Source organism: Tamandua tetradactyla, chromosome 4, assembly GCF_023851605.1.
Source record: "Tamandua tetradactyla isolate mTamTet1 chromosome 4, mTamTet1.pri, whole genome shotgun sequence".
NCBI classification, from domain to species: domain Eukaryota; kingdom Metazoa; phylum Chordata; class Mammalia; order Pilosa; family Myrmecophagidae; genus Tamandua; species Tamandua tetradactyla.
Genome location: NC_135330.1, coordinates 113,593,043 through 113,614,909, shown reverse-complemented (window position 1 = coordinate 113,614,909; position 21,867 = coordinate 113,593,043). Strand labels below are relative to the sequence as shown.

At 37.0% G+C, this 21,867-nt stretch overlaps 1 protein-coding gene and 1 pseudogene across 3 annotated transcripts in view; both read left to right on the top strand.

Moving 5' to 3' along the window:
* Positions 1-21,867, top strand: part of GTF2F2 (general transcription factor IIF subunit 2) — a 204,462-nt gene that overhangs the window by 132,526 nt on the left and 50,069 nt on the right. The gene's annotated exons all lie outside the window — the stretch shown is intronic.
* LOC143679490 (RNA-binding protein 34 pseudogene) lies at positions 2,399-4,448 on the top strand (annotated as a pseudogene).

Below are 21,867 nucleotides of genomic sequence, written 5' to 3'. Positions count from 1 at the left end.
CCCCACACTGTCTCTAACAAGCTGCGTGGTCATGAGCAAGTCATGATTATGCTGAGATTGAATCATTATTTGAATTATATTATTCTCATATAGAAGAATTCAATTCAGTATTCCGTAAAGAGGAAGTTGATAGGTTGATCTGTATGAAATTGTGGATCTTATAAGTAAAAATGGTCAAATTTTTATATTATATAGGAGGTATTTTTTTATTCTTTGACTGACCACCAAGTGAGGTGTATTCCCACAAGACCCATCTAGGAGAATTCATCAGCAAACTCATGGATTCTGCTCAGGATGAGCCAACTCATGAATTTTCCTCAGGATGGGAACATGGGAATGGAGGTGGAGGGAATTGCTAGTCATTCAATTAAACCATAGTCTTGATGCCAGTGGTTATTACCCACTTGTGTCGTTACTTTGCTACTTCTAGTAGTAATTATTATTTGCTGCTGCTTTCTTTAAAAATAAACCAGCCTGGTCAAGAAAATATTTCCATTTGCAATAGCAACAAAATATCTAGCAATAAATTTAATCAAGAATGGATCCTCAACTTTATCCTCATTCTTTTGCGCTGGTGGTTCAATGGCTATGAGGCTGCTGTGATCACTGCCGCTCACGGTTCTGGCAGAGCAGCTGCTGCACGATGAGGAGGGCATCCTGGGCATGTGGTGGCTGTCATGGGCGGGCCACAGGCCACTGGAGCTGGCAGCCGTGTGGATGTAGGGCATGGTGGTAGCAGCGGCTGGCAGTGAAGCGAGGCTGAGGGACTCAAGCAGGCACATCTTGGTGTGTGGCCTGGAGCGGTTGCTGCGTGGGCAGCCCAGCCTCAAACCATGAAAATATGTGATGGTATGGGTGTGATTTAGGTGTGCCACCTGGAGCTGTGTCTTCAGGCTGTGAAGACAGGCCTTTCTGATAATCCCATCCATGAATGCATGTGAGAACTGGAAGTGGAAGAATTATACAGGAATATTCCTTAGATGGTATTGTAACTGTGACAGCTGAAATTCTGAAGCTGTTGAGGTTCTTATGTCATGTGGATTTCATGGACATCATTCTATATATATATATTTTTTAAATGCAATTTTATTAAAATATATCATTGTATATTTTGTAGAAGTTCATTGTAGAGCTTTGGTTGACCAAAGCAGCTGGATGTAAGAATTTTTAAACGCTAGAATACTTCAGTTAACTTATCCTCTGCTGCCACCCCTAGCTTTGAATGTGTTTGCTGATGAAAAGCAGATGTTTTATTTTTTTCTTTTGAGTTTGTGTGTACTAATATTTTTTCTCTCTTTCACTTTTCTCTCGTTGCATTTTCCAAATTTTACAAGTGGTGATATTTTTTCTATTAATGCTTTTTACATTTTGCAATGCAAAATTTAAATCTTGATCATTGCCCAGAGTAATTAAAGTGTGATTATAGGCAGGAAAACAGACATCATAAAAAAGGAATGTCATCATGCCATTTCTTCTCCATCTATGACTTCCATATCCAGTTTGCAAGTCAAACTGCAGGTGTCTCAAAGATACAGCTCTCTTCTTCTTCAGACACTATTTAGCCATTTAAGGTCAATTATACCATGTGGATTTCATGGACATCATGATATGGAAGATGATATCTGCCATGCTTCCTTCCCATAGGGATGTTGAAATCTGTTCAGAATTTCCTCGATGAAAGGTGCCATAGAGTGGTATTAAGATCAAGGGTGGGAATGACAGATTTGTCATTGATTGGCAGTTTTCTATGCATGAATCCTTCACATCCTTTATATGGAAGATATCACGAAGACATGGAAGATGATACCTGCCATGTTTCCTTTACTTAGAAATGGAAGGTGATACCTGCCATATTTCTGTCACTTAGGGACGTTGAAATCTGTTTAGAATTTCCTTGATGAAAAATGCCATAAAATGGCATTAAAATCAAGATTAGGAATGACTTTCAGGCTTCAACTAAACTTCTGCCTCATAGTTTTTGTGAGACACTGCAAGGGAGCAACCTCCTAGTTTAGAACTCATATCTTTTTGCATGGAGTGATTTTTGTGTTGTCATTGTACCAAATGTTAGTCAGTTCTCTACTTATTACCCAGGCGTTTTTCTTTAGCTTGTGAACATCATGGGAGTTTGATTATGTTCAAATAATGCTGTAGAGTAGTCTGGATTATTGATGTTCTACCACTAATAAATTTGTTTTGATGTACTTGAAAAAAATATTTAATCAAGGATGTAAAGGATTTGTGCATGGAAAACTGTCAGTCGTTGCTGAAAGAAATTGAAGGAGACTGAAATAAATGGAAAGATATCCTATGTTCATGAATTGGAAGACTCAGTATCATTAAGATATCACTACTGGAATGGCCTTGGAAGGGAAGAACAAATGAAAGGAAAAGTAAAATGCCGAGTCCAGGAGAGAATCCAGATGACAGTTTTCACCGTTATGAAACGGTGGACTATCTGGTTGATCAAGTTGCCGGTAGCTTATTCCACAGCAAGCACCCTTCCAGAAGCAGTACAGATTGGCCCTCTTTACCTGTTTCAAGCCCCAAGTTCAGCCCATGTACGTGCCTGTGCCTAAAGTAAGTTACTGGGTTCTGTTAGGAATGGCCCATTAGAACATAATTTAAAACAAGTAAGGTCATATCCGGCAACTTACCACCCAGGGCATGATTTCTAAAGTGCAGTTGGAATGCTGCAGCAGATATGATTATTTTTAAGTATTTTTTGCTACTAGCTATGTCAATGGGACAAAAAGATGCAAATTTAGAAAAACAGCTAAATAATCTGTTAGGGTCAGAATTTCTAAATAATGAGATCTTAAACACAACTTCAAACTTTTAAAAGGAAACTGGATGAAAAGAAAGTACCTCCCAAATTCAAAGACCACTTTTGCACAAACCTGCAAAAAAAATGAAAGTGGAGAATAAAGTTTCTGACACCGACAAAAAGTTGGCAAACAGGGAAAGTGCTCTAGCATGTGCTGATTTAGAAAAAGAAATTCACCAGAAACAAGGGCAAAAAGTTCTCAATCTGGTTATGGTATTAAAATAGCAGATAGAAAAGTACTTGTTGTAGATTACACAATTGTAAATCAAAGAAAGAAAACTAAAATCAACCAAGAGGAAGAAAGGTTAAAAGAGTGAGAGAACTCTATTTCTTGGGAATTTGCCCATCACATGTAATAAGAAGCAGAAGTCATCTTTTAAAGAGTATAGACAAATAGAATCTGTATGATTTCGTTCTCTGATTCCAGCATGAGACTTTATCCAAAGATTAGTAGCAATAAAATGTAAAACTCATCTTGATCAGAAAACTTACGTTGTATTTAAGGATGAGAATGCTGCTATAAAAGCACTGAAAAGCAGTGGAGCCCAAATTGCAGATGGATTTCATGTTAGAGTTGATCTCACATCTGAGACCTTATCAAGGGACAAGAGATCAGTATTTGTGGGGAATCTCCCTTACATATCTGCTATTGCACAACATTTTCTGGTCTGTGAGACTGTTGTAGAGGTGAGGGTCATGAGAGACCCAGTTACTGGAGTTGACAAAGATTTTGGCTATGTACTATTTGAGAATACAGATGCTGTTCATCTTTCTCTGAAATTAGAAATTTCTGAACTAATGGAAAGGAAACTCAGTGTCATGTGTTCAGTAAATAAAGAAAAATCAAAATAATAAGACTCAAATCCTGGTTTGAAGAATGTCAGTAAACCTAAGCAGGGACTTAAAAATTTGCTTCAAAAAGTGTAGAACATTCTGAAAGTTTGTTTATTAGAGAAAAAGCAATTCCCACTAAAAAAAAAAGAGAAATGACAAAGACAAGTGGATGAAGTCAGAAAGCAAAGAGACAGAAATAATATGAAACTTTTTCTTTTCCTTTTAAAAAAAAACCACCGAATGAATACTCGTATTAAAAGTGTGATGACCTGAAGAAAAAAAAGTTGTCATTACTACCCAAAGCAATTTACACATTTGATACAATCCAGATCAAAATTCCAGCAGTCCTCTGTGCAGAAATGGGAAAACCAGTTAAGTTGGTGTGGAATGAGGGTCGCAAATAGCTAAGACCATCTTGACAAAGAACAAAGTTGGAAGACTCACACTTCCCAATTTCAGAACTTATTGCAAAGCTATAGTAATCAAAACAGTGCATTACTGGCACAGGCACAGACATATACACCAGTGTAATCAAATTGAGAATTCAGAAATAAACCCACATATCTGTAACCAGTTGAGTTTTGTCATGGGATGCCAAGTTCACTCAATGGGGAAAGAATAGTGTCTTCAACAAATGGTGATGGGAAAACTGGATATTGACATGGCAAAAGAATAAAAGTGGACACCCACCTCACACCATATACAAAAACTAATTCAAGGGTGGTGCAGTGGTGTCTCAGTGGCAGAATTCTCGCCTGCCGTGCCAGAGACCCGGTTTCGGTTCCCAGTGCCTGCCCATGTAATAATATATATATATATATATATATATATATATATATATATATATATATATTTCTTAAAAAAAACAAAAAACAAAAACTAATTCAAGCCATGAGGGAGACCCAGGTTCGATTCCTAGCCCATGCACATCCCAAAACAAAAGAACAAACAAACAAACAGAAATTCAATAAATGGTGCTGGGATAACAGGATATTTACATGGAAAAAGAATGAAATGTGACTCCCGCCATACATCATACAGAAAAAATTAATTCAAAGTGTATCAAAGACCTAAATATAAGAATTAAAACTAGGGTGGGCCACAGTGGCTCAGCAGGCAAGAATGCTTGCCTGCCATGCCAGAGGACCCGGGTTCGATTCCCGGTGCCTGCCCATGTTAAAAAAAAAAAAAGAATTAAAACTGTAATATTTTATAGTATCTTTAGGACCTTGTATTAGAAAATAGATTCTTAGACTTTTCCTCCAAAGCACAAGCAGCAAAAGTAAAATTGAACTTCACCAAAATTAAAATATTTTGTGTATCAAAGGCTGTTATCAAGAAAGTGAAAAGAAAACCTACAGAATAGGAGAAACTATTTGGAAAGAATACTTGTGATAAGGGTTTAATATCTAGAATATATGGAGACCTGCTTCTACAACTCAACAACAAAAAGGCAAGCAACTCATTTTAAAAATGGGAAAAGGACTTGAATACACATTTCTTCAAAGAACACATACAGATGGCCAATAAGCGCGTGAAAAAATGCCCACATCATTAGCTATTAGAGAAACCACAGTGTTCTAGTTTGCTAGCTGCCGGAATGCAATATACCAGAAACAGAATGGCTTTTAAAAAGAGGAATTTAGTAAGTTGCTAGTTTATAGTTCTAAGGCTGAGAAAATGTCCCAATTAAAACAAGTATATAGAAATGTCCAATCTAAGGCATCCAAGGAAAGATACCTTGGTTCAAGAAGGCTGATGAAGTTCAGAGTTTCTCTCTTAAGTGGAAGGGCACATGGTGAGCACAGTCAGAGTTTCTCTGTCATCTGGAAAGGCACATGGTGAACACGGTCAGGATTCCTCTCTCATCTGGAAGGACACATGGCGAGCACAGTGTCATCTGCTAGCTTCTTCTCTCCTGCCTTTCGGTTTCATGAAGTTCCCCGGGAGGCATTTTCCTTCTTCATCTTCAAAAGTCGCTGGCTCGTGGACTCTCTGCTTCGTGGTGCTGCAACATTCTCTGCTCTCTCCAAATCTCTTATTCTCCAAAATGTTTCCTCTTTTGTAGGATTCCAGAAACTAATCAAGACCCATCCAAATGAGTGGAGACATGTCTTCACCTAATCCAGCTTAACAACCACTCTTGATTAAATCACATCTCCAGGGAGATGATCTGATTACAGTTTCAAACATACAGTATTGAATAGGGATTATTCTGCCTTTATGAAATGGGATTTTGATTAAAACATGGCTTTTCTAGGGTCCATACATCCTTTCAAACCAGCACACACAGTGTAGTACCACTTCGCATCCACTAGAATGACTTTTTTTTTTTTTTTTTTTTTTTTTTTTTTTTAAGGAAAGACAGAGAGAAGGAAGGAAGGATAGAAGGAAGGAAGGAAGGAAGAAAGGGAAACATCTTTAAACATTTTCTTGTTTTATTGTATTCTGTTTCTCCGTTTTTTTGTTACATGGGCTGGGGCCGGGAATCGAACCGAGGTCCTCCGGCATAGCAGGCAAGCACTTTGCCCGCTGAGCCACCGCGGCCCGCCCAAGAATGACTTTTTTTTTAATGGAAAGAACAAATGTTGGCAGAGATGTAGAGAGTGGAAACCCTCGTACATTGTTGGTGGGTATGTGAAATGTGTAGCCACTGTGGCAAATAGTTTGGCAGTTCCTTGAAAATTAAGTACAGAACTACCATATGACCCAGAAATCCCACTTCTAGGTATATATCCAAAATAATAGAAAGCAGGAACTCGAACAGGTTTTTGTACACCAGTGTTAGTATTATTATTCACATTTGGCAAAGAGTGGAAGCAACCGAAGTGTCCATCAGCTGATGAATGGATTAAAGACAAGGTGGTATATACATACAATGGAATATTATTCAGGCGCAAAAAAGAATGAAGTTCTGATTCGTCCTACTTACTACGTGAATAAATAAACCTTGAAGACATCATGTTGAGTGAAATAAGCCAGATGGCAAAGGACAAGTATAACATTTTTTCACTTGTATCAAATAGCTACAAAATGCAAATTAATAGAGACAGAAAGTAGATTAGAGATTACCAGATGTGTATGTATGTGTGGGGGGTGAGTGGGAAGTTAATGCTTTTAAAAGCTCAAGAGTTTTTTTAATGGATGGTGGTAATAGTAGCACATGAGATTAATGGCGCTGAAGTTTAAGCTTAAAAAATGGTTAGAATGGGAAATTTTATGTTGTATTTATGTTGCCACAATAATTTTTTTAAAAAGCAAACCCCAGGATATACATATATAGATTATCAGGCTGCTAACTAGTCGCCTCATACAGCTAGTATTATGTTTTTAGTTTTTTAAGGGGGTGTTTTTTAACTGAAATAGTTGACAAGGTTTAATAAGCAAGTGATGTTACATAAAAATCTGGCCCCTCTGCCTTTTCTTTAATAATTGAGGAGCTGGTAACAATGGGCCTACATTCTTCCTTCAGAATAATAATCAGAAGGAGCTGAGGCCTTGTTGCCTTGTGCTTTACTTGACAGCCCCCTATAAACATTTGCCTCTGTGGTCCTCCCATGCTCTCCTGTAGGGTTTCTCCAGTGAAAGAGGGAGTTCTGTCTCTTCTTTGTCCAGTGTGGTATCTACAGCTACATGTGACTGCTGGGCACTTGAAATGTGGCTGCCGTGTCTAAAGAACTGATTTTTGTAATTTTACTTTATTTTAAATAATTTAAATAGCCATATTTGGCTAGTATCTACCATATTGGACAGTGCATGCAGGTAGATGATGCTTGTATTTTTCTTTATTCAGTATCTCCTACAGAGTGAAAATCTAAACCTTAGCGGATTTTACAGCCTCCTCTCTTAAATGCCAAAGCTAAATGTACATGTGACATGACAACCAGATTACCATCACTGATGAAAGGCAGCTTAAACCTTTTCTTCTCTTCTTTGTCTTTCTCTTTTATTTATTCATATTCCATACCTGTTCAAGGCCCTAGGAATATAAAAAGGTTCTTGCTGTCATGAAGTTTACAAATTAATAAATTTTTGTACAAAACACTTTTCTAAGTAATCTAATATTTACCATCTGTAATCTTTCTAATAACTCTGCCACAAAAAAACTTGATTACTTGACAATTACTTATTGTAATTCAGATCCACATACTAATAGATTAGCATGTACTTACTATTACATTCCCCTGAGAGGCTTTTTTTGTCCTAGTCCCCAAATATTGATACTTTCTTTCTTTTTTCTTCTTTCAAAAGCTCTTCATTTCCTAAATGCAGGGTCTTAAAGTTAGGCTTTATCCGAACCCTTTGTATTAGTAAGTCACCTGCTGGTTACCCTTGTTATTAACTCCTCTTTCCTTTCTCCCAGCCTTGCTGACCACCAACTCCCAAGGCTGGGTCCTTGGCAGCTTCCCCTTTTGCTAACCGACTTAGGTCAAACGGATGTGCTCTCACTCATAGATGGACCCAGTGCTGCATGGCTGTTCCACCTCTCCCTGCCACGGGACTTTACTGCTTCTCTCACCCTACAAATGGCAGTCTCCTCCCCCTTGGGAGATACTGTATACCTCTCTCACTGCTTTATTCTCTCCTTTTTAAAAATAAAATCAGAATCTTAAGAAAATACACATTCTTTTCTAAAAATGGTCATTTCTAAGAATAGCGTAAATGGCAATCAGGTATAACTGTAGCACAAAGGATAAGTGAATGCTAATATCATATTTACATTATGGAATGAGTCTATATTGGCAGGTGCTGGTGGAAACACTTGTTGTTCAATGCTTTTTGAAATTGTTTAATTCTGTTGTTGATAACCAGACTAGCAAGGCAGCATTATTTGGTCTGCATATATAAAATCAAGCATTATTGTGGTATTTTTAAAGATTGAATTCTGCCTTTGCCTTTATGATCTTTTGTCCCAAAAAGGTATCATTCACTCTTTTTCTCAGCAAATATTTATTGAGAAACACTATACTTACTTGTAAGATAAATGGAGAATTTATTAACTAAATTTCTCAACTTCTCTTCCCAGATCGTCCAACAACTTAGAGCATTAGGATTTAGCTTTTTTCCCATTTTGTCGAGTCTTACAATGTTCATCTTTTAAAGTACGGGAGGCAGGATGGTGCGTTAGTGGCTCAGTGGCAGAATTCTTGCCTGCCATGCCGGAGACCCAGGTTTAATTCCTGGTGCCTGCCCTTGAAAATAAATGAATAAATAAAATATGAGCGGGGGTGGGAGTGGTATATGGTATTTTTTTTTAGCATGAAGTTTATATTTCCAAAATACTAAGTAATTTGGAAAATTAAATTCCTAATATGGAACATAATTTCTAATGAGTTTTAGTAATAACAAAGGATCTTTAAATCATTTTCAAAAGGATAGTTATGGCCCGTGGTTACAGCCTAATGACGTGGACTTTGTAGGGATCTCTTCCCCTGCTTTTCACTGCTGTTAAGAGCACTGGGCCCTTCTTTGTGCATGTGTGAGTGTATGTGTGTATGGATTTGGATTAGTTATAGGCAAGTTGGTAAATGTCAGAGAGAAATTACTTATTTTGAAATAAATTCAATGGGATTTTGAGCCTTTTCTCCTCCATTTTTAGAGGCCATCCAGTATCATGTATAGCAGTTAATTGTCATTATCTCTTTAGTTTCTCTCTTTCTTCTTTTAGTTGTGGAAACCTGTATGCAAAATAAATCTTGCCATTTCGTTCCCTTACAAGCATACCATTCAATGGGACTAATCACAGTCATAATGTTGCCGTGCCCTCACCACCATATCCTGCTAGAACTTTCCCTCCACAAGAAGCAGAAACTCTACACTGATTTAATAATCTTGTTCGCTTTGATATCAATTTAACAACTTCAATAGCGTACATGAACTATATTCCTGTATCCCCTCATCTCCCCACATTTAAATCCAAAACCGTTGATTTATCTTTACATTTTATGTATTTGTATTTTAGATCCTGTAGGAAGTAAAAAGTGGGTTTACAAATCAAAAATATAATAGTACTAGTACTTATGTTTACCTATTTCATTATCTTTGCTGACAAAGATATTTATTTTTTCATGTGTCTTTAGTCAGTTGCCTAGCGTCATTTCCTTTCGACCTGCAGAACTCCCTTTAGAATTTCTCATGGGGCTGGTGTAGGGGTGATGAAGTTCCTCGGGTTTTATTTATCTGGGAATATCTTAATTCCTCCCTCATTTTTGAAAGACACTATTGCCAGATAGAGAATTCTTGGTTGGCAGGGTTTTTTGATTCAGCACTTTAAATATGTCTTCCCAATACCTTCTAGCACCCTATGGTTTAAAGTAAGAAATCAACACTTAATATTATTGAGGCTTCCTTGTATGTGACATGTTGCCTCTTTCTTCCACCTTTCAAAATTCCCTATCTTTGGCATTCAATAGTGTGATTATAACATGGTGCAGTGTAGGTCTATTTGGGTTTAGCCTGTTTGGAGTTTGTTGAGGATCTTGGATGTATATATTCATGTCTTTCATTACATTTGGGAATTTGTCAGCCTTTATTCATTTGAATATTCTCTTTGACCCTTTTCCTCTTTCTTTTCCCTCTGGGACACTCACAATGTATATATTGGTATGCTTGATATGTCCCACCCATTCCTCAGGCGCTGTTCACTTTTCTTTATCATTCTTCCTTTTGCTCCTCAGACTGAATGATTTCACTTGTCTTCTCTTCAAGTTCACTGATGCTTTCTTCTGCTAGCTCCAATCTGCTACTGAACCCTGGGGAAATTTTATTTCTGTTACTGTGGTCTTCAGCTCTGTTTGGTTCCTTTTCATAATTTCTATCTCTCCAGTGATATTCTCTTTATGTTCATCTACCGTTTTCCTAATTTCCTGTAGTTCTTTGTCCATGTTTTCCTTTAGCTCTATCAGCATATTTAGGGCAATTTTTAAAGTCTTTGTCTAGAATGTTCCAGGTTTGATTCTCCTCGGTGATGGTTTCTAAAGCTTTAATCTTCTCCTTTGTCTAGGCAATCCTTCTTGTTTCCCTTTATGTTTTTTAAACTTATGTGGAAACCTGGACATTTTGATATTTTAGAGTGTTATCACTGGAATTTAGACTCTGAGAGGTCTATCCCTTAAGCTTGTTTCTAGCTAGCGTTATGACAGAGCTCTCCTTGACTACCAGGAGCTAACTACAAAAAAAAAAAGAGAGACAAAAAATAAAACACCTTTCCCAATCTTTGCAGATTGACCTGTGTGAGTGCTCTCCTTCAGGGTTTATCTATACATTGACTTGGGGGGGAGTGGAGGGGCATGGTCTGGAAATCGAACCCAGGTCTCCCACATGTAAAGCAAGCATTCTACCACTGAACCACCCATGCACCCTTAACATTGTCTTTTGAAAATAGCTCCAGACCAAACGGTAGGGACCTCCCTGGTCCTTTCTGTGCATGTATCTTGTCTTGGGCAAACACATTTGGCCTGAAGAATTACCCTATTCATGCGAATAGGAATATGCTCTCTTTCTAAGGAAGCAGTTTGCTTAAATACCAGGGCACTGCACTGTATGTTCTACTGCCAGCAGTCCTTTGTACCAGACAACCACGATTAGAAGGCTCTCTCACAGCATTCTGTAGAACTTAGTGAGTTGCCTTCTACACAGGGCAAGTTCTGGGACAGTGAGTCTCTCAGGCCAACACCAGGCAGATTGGGCCAGACAGGAAAGCTCCCAGTATGTGCATGAGGGTTACTCTCCTCACTCTAAAACCAAGGCCAGAGGTCTGCAATGGGTGTACAGGCCAGCTCCACGCAGTGTAGGGAGGGGCCAACCAGGGTCCATGAGATCCTTCAGCTTTTAAATGGCCTTTTCCTTGATTCATCACTTGCCCTGTTATTGCAGTCCTTTAACTGTCTTCTAGAATTTTTAGAAAGTTTCCGTGGAGGGATGGAGCCCTGAAGCATCTATCTCACTGCCATCTTAAAAGCAAGTCCTCAATTCAATGGGATACCTCTCTCTCTCTCTCTCTCTCTCTCTCTCTCTCTATATATATATATATATATATATATATATATATATATATACTCTCTCTCTCTCTCTCTCTCTATATATATATATATATATATATATATTTTATTATTAAAATATCTTCGCACACATAGTCCATCCAAAGTACACAATCAGAGGCTCACGATATCATCACATAATTGTGTATTCATCACCATGAACATTTTTAAAACATTTACAACACTCCAAAAAAAGAAAAAAAGAACTCATACATTCCATACCCCATACCCCTCCTTCTCTTTGACCACTAATATTTCAATCTACCTAATTTTTTAAACACTTTTTTAAATTGTGAAATATATATACAAAAAAAAGCTAATAAATTTCCAAGTACATTTTAACAGGTAGTTATAGGACAGATTTTAAACTTTGGTATAGGTTACAGTTTCACAATTTTTTGTATTTTCTTCTAGCTATTCCAAGACACTGGAGACCAACAGAAATATAATCATTCAGCAGTCATGCTCATTTGTTAAATCCTATCTTCTCTTTTATACTCCTCCATCTCTTTAAATAACATATATACAGAAAAGCAATATATTTCAGAGTACATCGCAACCATTAATTGGAGAACAGATTTCAGAGTTTGGAATGGGTTACAATTCCACAATTGTAGGTTTTTATTTCTAGCTGCTTTAAGGTACTGGAGACTAAAGAAATATCATTATAATGATTCAGCTGTCATACTCATTTGTTAAACCTGACCTTCTCTGTATAACTCCACCATCACCTTTGATTTTTCTCCCTTACTTTAGGGGTATTTGGGCTATGCCTCTTCTAACTGTTTCATGTTGGAAGAGGCTGTTGATAATATGGGATAGGGGGATGGAGCTAGTTGATGTTCTGGAAAGGCTGGCCCCTCTACATTTCAGGACTTATCTGGTCCAGGGACCCATCTGGAAGTTGTAGGTTTCTGGAAATTACCCTAGTGCATGGGACCTTTGTAGGACCTTGTATGGTACCCTAGATATTCTTTAGGATTGGCAGGAATGGTTTTGGTTGAGGTTTGGCCAATTATGATAGGTAGCAGTGTCTAACTGAAGCATGCGTAAAAGTGACCTCCGGTGTAGCCTCTCAACTCTATTTGAACTCTCTCAGCCGCTGACGCCTTATTTGTTACACTTCTTTTCCCTCTTTTTATCAGAATGGTATTGTTGATCCTGCAGTGCCAGGGTCAGGCTTATACTGGGAATCATCTCCCATGCCAACAGGGAGACTTTCACCCCTGGGTATCATATCCCACGTAGGGGAAAGGGCAATGATTTCACTTGCAGAGATGAGCTGAGAAAGAGAGAGAGAGAAGCCACATCTGAGCAACAAAAGAGTCCTCTGGAGGAGACTCTTAGGCATACCTATATGTAGGCTAAGCTTCTCTGCTACATACATAAGTTTCACAAGAGCAAGCCTCAAGATCAAGAGCTTAACCTATTGATTTGGGTGTCCTTGATGTTTGGCACAGTACTTAGGGTTTCCCCAATGGTAAAGTTTAATAGTTCCATAATTTTTCTCCCTTCCCTCAAGGGACTTTGCCAATACTTTTTTATTTTCTGCTTAATATACCCTGGTACAATGTATCCAGGTATTACATTAAACTGTACAGAATCAAAGGCCCTCATTCTTATCTGGGCTCCCTGTGTTTGGATTGTTTAAATGATCTATCCAGACAGGTTGAGTTAGATTATGTGCTACAGAAAAATTTAGATTTTGGACATAATAAAACTTTCTTTTCTTGGTCTCAAAGAATAAGTGAAGTTCTAAAATATAGGCAATGTCTTCCTTACCCCCGTATTCTGAATTACTTTCATCCCAATCCAATTGGCTTCATTCTTATCTTTAAATACCAGGTTATACATATATAAAATCTAAATCTGAAAGTAACAGTTACCATTCTGGACTAAATATGACTGCTGTAAGAGCCCACAATCTAGGCCCCAGTTTTCTTATAAATATTTTCTGAGTGGAATCATACAACACTTGCTCCTCTGTCTCTGGCCCATTTTGCCTCACCAAATGTCCCATAGGCTCATTCACATCATTGTATGCCTCACAACTTCATTCCTTTTTGTAGCAGCACCATGTTCGATCATATGTTTACACCGTTGTTTGCCCATCTACTTCTCAGTCAGTGCATCTTTCAGCCACCTTCATCTACTGGGTCTCATGTATAATGTCCAAAGTCAACAGTCCAGCAACACTCTCAATTTTAGCTAATTTCATTGCTCCCAAGGGAATAAACATACTCTCACCGAATAGGAAATCCAAGCCTTCCCCTAACTCTTGTCCCTCCCCCCATTTTGCACCCCCGGTATTGCTGAGGTACTGTTGATGTTTCCCTGTTAAACGTAGCCCATAGCATGCAATAACATTTTTCTCTCTCTCCCCTAAATTTCACACTCTTTGTACAAGATTTCTACCTTTGCAGTTGTTCATGTAAGAACTTACTTATATTTGTAGTGTTAATTCGTGTGTCTATACAACCCCTTTCAATCATATTCACATTACTTATAGACCCACTAGTGAACCACTTTCACTTCTGTCTATTCCCTTACAATTAAGTCCAACCTCATTAGCAAACTGTTCACCCATCTCAAGCTTCTGGGTATCTCTCTAGGTCCCCTATATTCTGTATTATAAGCTTCTGATTTTACCTTTACCATGGTCATAAAAGTGGAATCATACAGTGACCATCCTTTTGTATCTGACTTATTTACTTACCCAATTTTTTTTTTACCCTTTATTCCCACCCCACCGCCATTATTTATTTACTTTTTGTTCTTATGTTTTTGTTTGTTTGTTTGTTTTTTACTCTTCTGTCCATACCCTGGATAAAGGATACAATAGCCACAAGATTTTCGCAATCACATAGTCACATTGTGAAAGTTATATAGTTACACAATTGTCTTCAATAATCAAGGCTACTGGAATACAGTTCAGCAGTTTCAGGTACTGCTAGCCCTCCAATACACCATAACTAAAAAGGGATATGTTTATAATGCATAAGAATAACCTCCAGGATAACCTCTCAACTCCATTTGAAATCTTTCAGTCACTGACACTTTATTTTGCCTCATTTTTCTCTTCCCACTTTTGGTCAAGAAGGCTTTCTCAATCCCATGAAGCAAGGTCTCATCTCATCCCTGGGAGTCAGGTCCCATGTAGTGGGGAGGACAGTAACTTCACCTGCCGAATTGACTTAGAGAGAGAGGCCATATCTGAGCAAGAAAAGAGATTCTCTAGGAGTGACTCTTAGGCATAATTATAAGTAGGCTTAGTTTCTCCTTTGTAGAAATAAGTTTCATAGGGGTAAACCCCAAGATCAAGGGCTCAGCCTATTGAATTGATTGTCCCCACTGCTTGCAAGAATATCAGGAATTCCCCAAATGGGAAAGTTTCGTATTTCCTCCTTTCAGTGGGATCTTAAAGTGAAGATTTTATTTTGTTATGTGCCTTTTATAAGACTATATAAAGTACTGAGTAACTGGTTAAACCCATGGAGTAAAAGAGAAGTGAATTCCAGTTCTGGCTTTGCTTAACTATGAAGAAAAAGGGAAATAGGGATGATGTCGGTAAAGGAAGTTCTTAACGTGGTCTCCAGCAAATAGTAAGTGCTCTGTAAGTGTTTGTTATTATTACTTTTAGAGTTATAATCATTTCATTAGTGTGTGGATTCCAAGGTCATGTATCCCTGGGCATTTTCCTTGATGGGAAGAAATGTGAGATACACCTAATTCTTAAATAATTACCCTTGAAAAACTAATTCTGTAAGTTGATTCTGTTTCCTTGTAATAGTAACAGATAAATAAAGTAATTTTATGCACATGATAATTTTTTATCTTTATGCCTTGTCTAGAGAAATGAGGTGCTCTTGAAGCTGTTCTACATTGGATATTTGTATCTTTTTTAATCTAAGTGGGGTGAAAAGAAAAGTTCTTATTTTTATGTAACACATTAAGAATTTAAAATACAGGGTGTTAATTTTTAAGTTCTTATTATTTTCAACTAGAGTAGTTTTTCTAGGTCTTAAAATGAAGTATCTCTTTACAAATATTCTAGTAAATTGTGGTGAATCCTGTAAGAAACAGTTTTGTAGTGAGAAGAGGCTGTCCACCTTAGTAGGTTATAGTTGCTTAAGCCAGAAACCTGCTCTACGTTGTTCTAATGCGTTTCCCTCTCTTTTAGCCCCCAATTCAGTTAGACACCAATATTTGTTGAATATACCTTCAAAATATTTCTCGAATTTGTCTGCCTTTCTCTAATTCATTACCCTCATCCTATTCTAAGTAAGTATTTTCTTTTCTATTAGCGTGATCACTTTCCCAGCCGTTCAGCTCCCTTCTTGTCCCATTCCAATCTGTTCTGGTCTGCTAGCTGCCGGAATGCAATATACCAGAAATGGAATGGTTTTTTAAAAGGGAAATTTAGTAAGTTGCTAGTTTACAGTTCTAAGGCCGAGAAATGCCCCAATTACAAGTTTGTAGAAATGTCCAATCAAAGGCATCCAGGAAAAGATACCTTGGTTCAAGAAGGCCAATGAAGTTCAGGGTTTCTCAAGTGGAAGGGCACATGGTTAACATGGTCAGGGTTCCTCTCTCATCTGGAAAGGGACGGGTGAGCATGTTCAGGGTTCCTTTCTTATCTGGAAGGGCACATGGCAAACATGGAGACATCTGCCAGCTTCTTTTCCAGGCTTCCTGTTTTATGAAGCTCCCTGGGAGACATTTTCCTTCTTCATCTCCAAAGGTTGCTGGCTGGTGGACTCTGCTTCTCGTGGCTATGTCGTTCTGCTCTGCTCTCTCTGAATCTCTCTCTCCAAAATGTTTCCTCTTTTATAGGACTTCAGAAACTAATCAAGAGCCACCAAATGGGTGGAGACATGTCATCACCTAATCCAGTTTAACAACCACTCTCGATTATATCACATCTCCAGGGAGATGATGTAATTATAGTTTCAAATATACAATGCTGAATAGGGATTAGATAGGCTGCCATTACAAAATGGGATTAGGATTAAAACATGGCTTTTCTAGGGTCTGTCTATACATCATTTCAAACCAGCACACAATCCATTCTGCATGTATTGGCCAGAACAGTATTTTAAAAACTCAAATTTGATTACTTCCCTGCTTCAGTATATTCTGATTTTCCGTTAACCTTCTAAGATTAGAAGAAAATCCTTAAAACAACCTACAGTATCCTACATTCTTTATTTCCTGCTTACCTCTCTAGATTTCAATTTACATAAATTCACTTTAAAATGAATCTTCTTGAATCTAAGCTACTCCATAAGACAGATGTCTATGTTTTATTTTATTTTTCTCAATTATATATGCTATTTTAGCATTTTTGGCAGTATAACTCAGGAACTACTTTCATCTTCACCAAGTTGAATTTCCAAGAGGAATCCAACTCTGTGTTACCTAAACTTGAAAATTATGGATTTTATAATGGAGTTTTATTTCATTAGAATGCAAGCTTGACTAAATGTGTTACTCAGTAACTTTGACAAATGGGTAAGTGTGATATATTAATACCTCCTCTATGCCTGTGGCAGATACAAAAAGATATGGTCAGTAATAGCCTTCTAAGAATATGTAAGTATATTCTGAATTTTCCTGAATTGCATCAAGTATTTTTTTTTAATGGTTTATCAAACTAAGGTTAAACAAAGCCTGGCTGCTTCTAAGACTATTGTCTTTCTGTTACTCTTTCTTGAAAATATCAAAGTATTTTTAAATTTTCTGAAAAAAAAGTCTTGTTTTTTAAATTGGTCAGGACAGTGACACTTTCAGCTTGCCCCCAGTCCAGCCTATGACCTCCGTAGTTTGCTCTTCTGCTTTACAAACCAAATATTTGCCAAATTATTTTGAACAAACCCCGATAAACCTTTTTTTTTTTACTTTGAAGGCATGTCAAGGTCAATAAGTTTAATTTAGTGCATTCTTCAGTGCTGAAATGGAGTTGCAAATTGTTCTGACACTTCATGAGATAATGTTAAATGAATTATTTAGTGTTAAGTAAAGAACCCTGCTAAATTATTTTAAACTGTTCGTGGTTAATTAAAATAAAGTATTTGAAGATTTGGTTCTTAAAAAAATAAGTTATCTTTCAGTCCATAAATTAACCTTTTGTGTTTTGAATCATAAAATTTCCACTTTTTATTAAAACAGAAACCATGGAATTGACTTTTTAAATGTATAATAGGAAAGTTAAATTTTTATATGAGCTCTTTATTTAAAAAAAAGATTTAATTCAGTGCTTTCCTTTATGTACTTAAAAGATAAAAGACTTTGAAGTTATAAATGGCATCGTGGTCTGAATGATGGAATTGGCTTTTAGCACTGTGGTATTAGAATTGAAAGGAAAGTATGCTACATTAACCTGAATCAAGATGCCATAGCTACAAATAAATTCACGTATAAGCGTATACAAGAATAAGCTACCGTTTATAAAGATTAATACTTATCTAAACAAACTGCAACCCTGAGGAACTTTCTAATTATGATGTAATAGGAACAATCATTCAATTTGGAAGAAAGCTAGTATGACTTCCCTCTTTGAATATTTCATAAGATCAAATTGTGGAGTGAGATTATTGAAACAAAGAAGATAATTTAATGACAGCATAATAGGTGGATTACCATTTAGAGAGATCAAACCTCTGAGAAATGATTGCATTAGTGGATAGGGCAGGGGCTAGAACACAAAGAAATGTTTTCAGAAACAGGCTGTCAGTTAGTTATATATTTTTTTCTCAAGATGTCGCACATTCTTAGTCCTCCTCCGACACTTAACAAGCAGTCCTCTATCTACTTTCAATCACTTTATTCTCTTAAAAGGTTTATCTCAATAGCATTGAGACATCTCAACTTGGAGGAGTTATTTCTGTGTAATCTTTTTTGCCTAACCTCTCATCAGCCTGAGCAATCACACTTCAGCTCTTACCTTTTACACACCTTGGGGCACGCTTTAGTTCATATCAGCATTCATTCAGTTGTTGTAAATTCCAACCCCAGTCCCTCTTCAGTACTGCATTTAATTAGTTATAAATATTTGTTTGTCTTCCACTCTAGACCATACACTCCACTAGAGCAAGTCTTTTCTTTATTGCTGCATCTGTAGCCTCTTAGCATAGTGCCTGGCAGAGATAAGCATCCAATAAATTCTTGCTGAATGATTGCCAGCAAGAGGGTCATTCTAAAATATGACATGGCACAGCTGCAACCTAAGGCAGTTGTTGGGAAATCATGGATAAGTTTGTGAAGATAAGTAGGGACAGACCCAAAGGACTTAGTCATATATGAAGGAGCTTATACTTCATCTCAAGAAGAGTAAAAGGCATTTGAAGGATAAGTCCAGGTCCATCTTTAGGTAGACATCCCTATATCACTCTCTAGTTAGTCCTTTCATGATCTTAAAAACATGTTAATATAATCCATGTTCATAGTAAGTATGTCTGGCACATGTAAAGCAAACTAATATTGTGCATATTATCTATGGTTGGATAAACATTAAGTTTCTAAAGATATGTTCAGAATGCTTTTCTTACACTTTGTAAAATAGTTGAAAATTGAAATCTTTATATTTTGTAGAGAAATGACTTGGGAACACGGTAAAAACAAAACATTATTTTAGAGTTCACATTTAAAAATGCAATTGTAGAGATCTTACAGAAAGAAAAGGATTGTAAGAGAATATAGTTAACTATTGTATGCTGACAAATTAGATAACCTAAATGAAATGGACAGATTCCTAAAAACACAAGCTACCCAAACTGACTCAAGAAGAAATAGAAAAGATTGAATCAGTAATCAAAAAACTACTAATAAAAAAATAAATAAACAGGACCAGACACTACACTTGTGAATTCTCATAAATATTTAGACAAGAATTGACACCTATCCTTGTCAAACTCTTCCAAAAAATAGAGAGGGAAGGAGCATTTTATATCTAATTCTGAGACCTGTATTACCCTATTACCAAAGTCAGACAAAGATATAAGAAAAGAAAATTACAGAATCATATGTTATGAATATAGATGCAAAAATCCTCAATAAAATACTAGCAAATCCAGCATATATTAAAAATTATATACCATGACCAAGTAGGATTTATCCCAGGAATATAATACAAGGAATTCACAATGTGAAAATTAGTCAATCTAATATAACACATCAACAGAATGAAGGGGGGACAAACATATGACCATCTCATTTGATATAGAAAAGACAGTTGACAGAATATAATACCCTTTCATGATTTGAAATTTTAAAACCACTCAATAAGCTAGAAATAAAACAGAACTTCCTCAACTTGATAAAGGGCATCTATGAAAAAATCCACAGGTAATATCATACTTATTGATTAAAGGCTGAAAGCTTCACCCCTAAAATCAGGATGAAGGCAAGGATGTCTGCTCTTTCCATTTCAGCACTGTACTAGAAATTCTAGCCAGAATGATTCGGCAAGGAAAAGAAACAAAAGGCATCCAGATTGGAAGGGAAGCAGTAAAACTCTCTCTGTATGTAGATCACATTATCTTATCAACCCAAAACCCTAGAAAAGCAAATAAACAAATTCAGTAAAGTTTCAGGATACAAGATCAACATACAGAAATTTTGCGGGAGACCCAGGCTTGATTCCTGGACTATGCACCCCCCCACCAAAAAAAAAAAAAATTAGTTGTGTCTCTATATACTAGAAATGAACAATTTTTATATGAAATTAAGAAAATTCCATTTACGATGGTAACTAAAAACATAAAATAGATATCTAAGAATAAATTTAACCGTGGATATATAAGACTTGTACATTGAAAACTATAAAACATTGCTGAAAGAAACCAACAAAGACCTAAATAAATAGAAAGGCACTCTATGTTCATGGACTGGAAAACTTAGTATTGTTAACATGGCATTACTCCCTGTGCCATTTTGTAACTGTTATGTACCCCAGTAAAGTCATGTTCTTTAATCCTGATTCAGTATTCCTTGTTTGGGCTCTTTTTGGAAGATTAAGTTGTTTCCATGGAGATAAAACCCACCCAATTGTGGGTGGGACCTTTTGATTAGGAGGTTTCCATGGAGATGTGTTTCCACCATTCAAGGTGGGATTGCTTACTAGAGTCCTTTAAGAGGGAACCATTTTGGAAAAACTTCAGAAGCAACAGAGCCATCAGAGCCAGCATGAGACCCATATGTTTGGAAATGCAGAAAGAAAATGTCCCTGGGGAAGCTGTTTGAAACCGGAAACCAAAGACTCTGGCAGACGCCAACCATATGCCTTCCCAGTTGACCAGTGTTCTGGACCCATTGGTCTTTCTTGAGTCAGGGCATCTTTCCCTAGATGCCTTAGTTTGGACATTTTTATAGGCTTGGAACTGTAAACTTGCAACTTAGTAAATTCCCTTTTTAAAAGCCCTTCCATTTCTGGTATATTGCATTCCAGCAGCATAAGCAAATCAAAACACTGCCCAAATTGATTTACAGGTTCAGTGTAATCCCTATCAAAATTCCTACTGCCTTTTTTGCAGAAATGGACATCCTAATCCTAAAATTCATATGTAATCAGAAGGTTACCCTGAATAGCCAATTTTTTCTTTCTTAAAAAGGAAGAATAAAGTTGTAAGACTCACATTTCCCAATTGCAAAACTTACTGCAATGCTACTATAGTCAAAACAGTGTGGTATTGGCATAAAGATATACATACAGATCACTGGAATTGAATTGAGAATCTACAAATGAATCCATGTATGTATTGCCAGTTGATTTTGTTTTTTTGCATGGCCAGGCACTGGGAATCGAACCCAGGTCTCTGGCTTGGCACATGAGAATTCTGTCTGCTGAGCCACTGTGGCCTGCCCCTAATTGATTTTTAATAAGGGTGCCAAGTGGTGCTGGAAATTGGGTGTCCTCATACGAAAGAATGAAAATGGACCCCTGCCTTACACCATGTACAAAAGTAAGCTCAGAATGAATCAACAACCTAAATATGAGAGCTAATACCAGAAACTCTTAGAAGAAAACATAGGTATAATGTCGTCAGGACCCTTGTATTAAGTAGGCAGTGGATTCTTAGACTTGACACCAAAAGCATGAGCAACAAAAGAAAAAGCGGGTATCTCATCAAAATTTAAACTATTGTATACCAAAGGGCACTATGAAGAAAA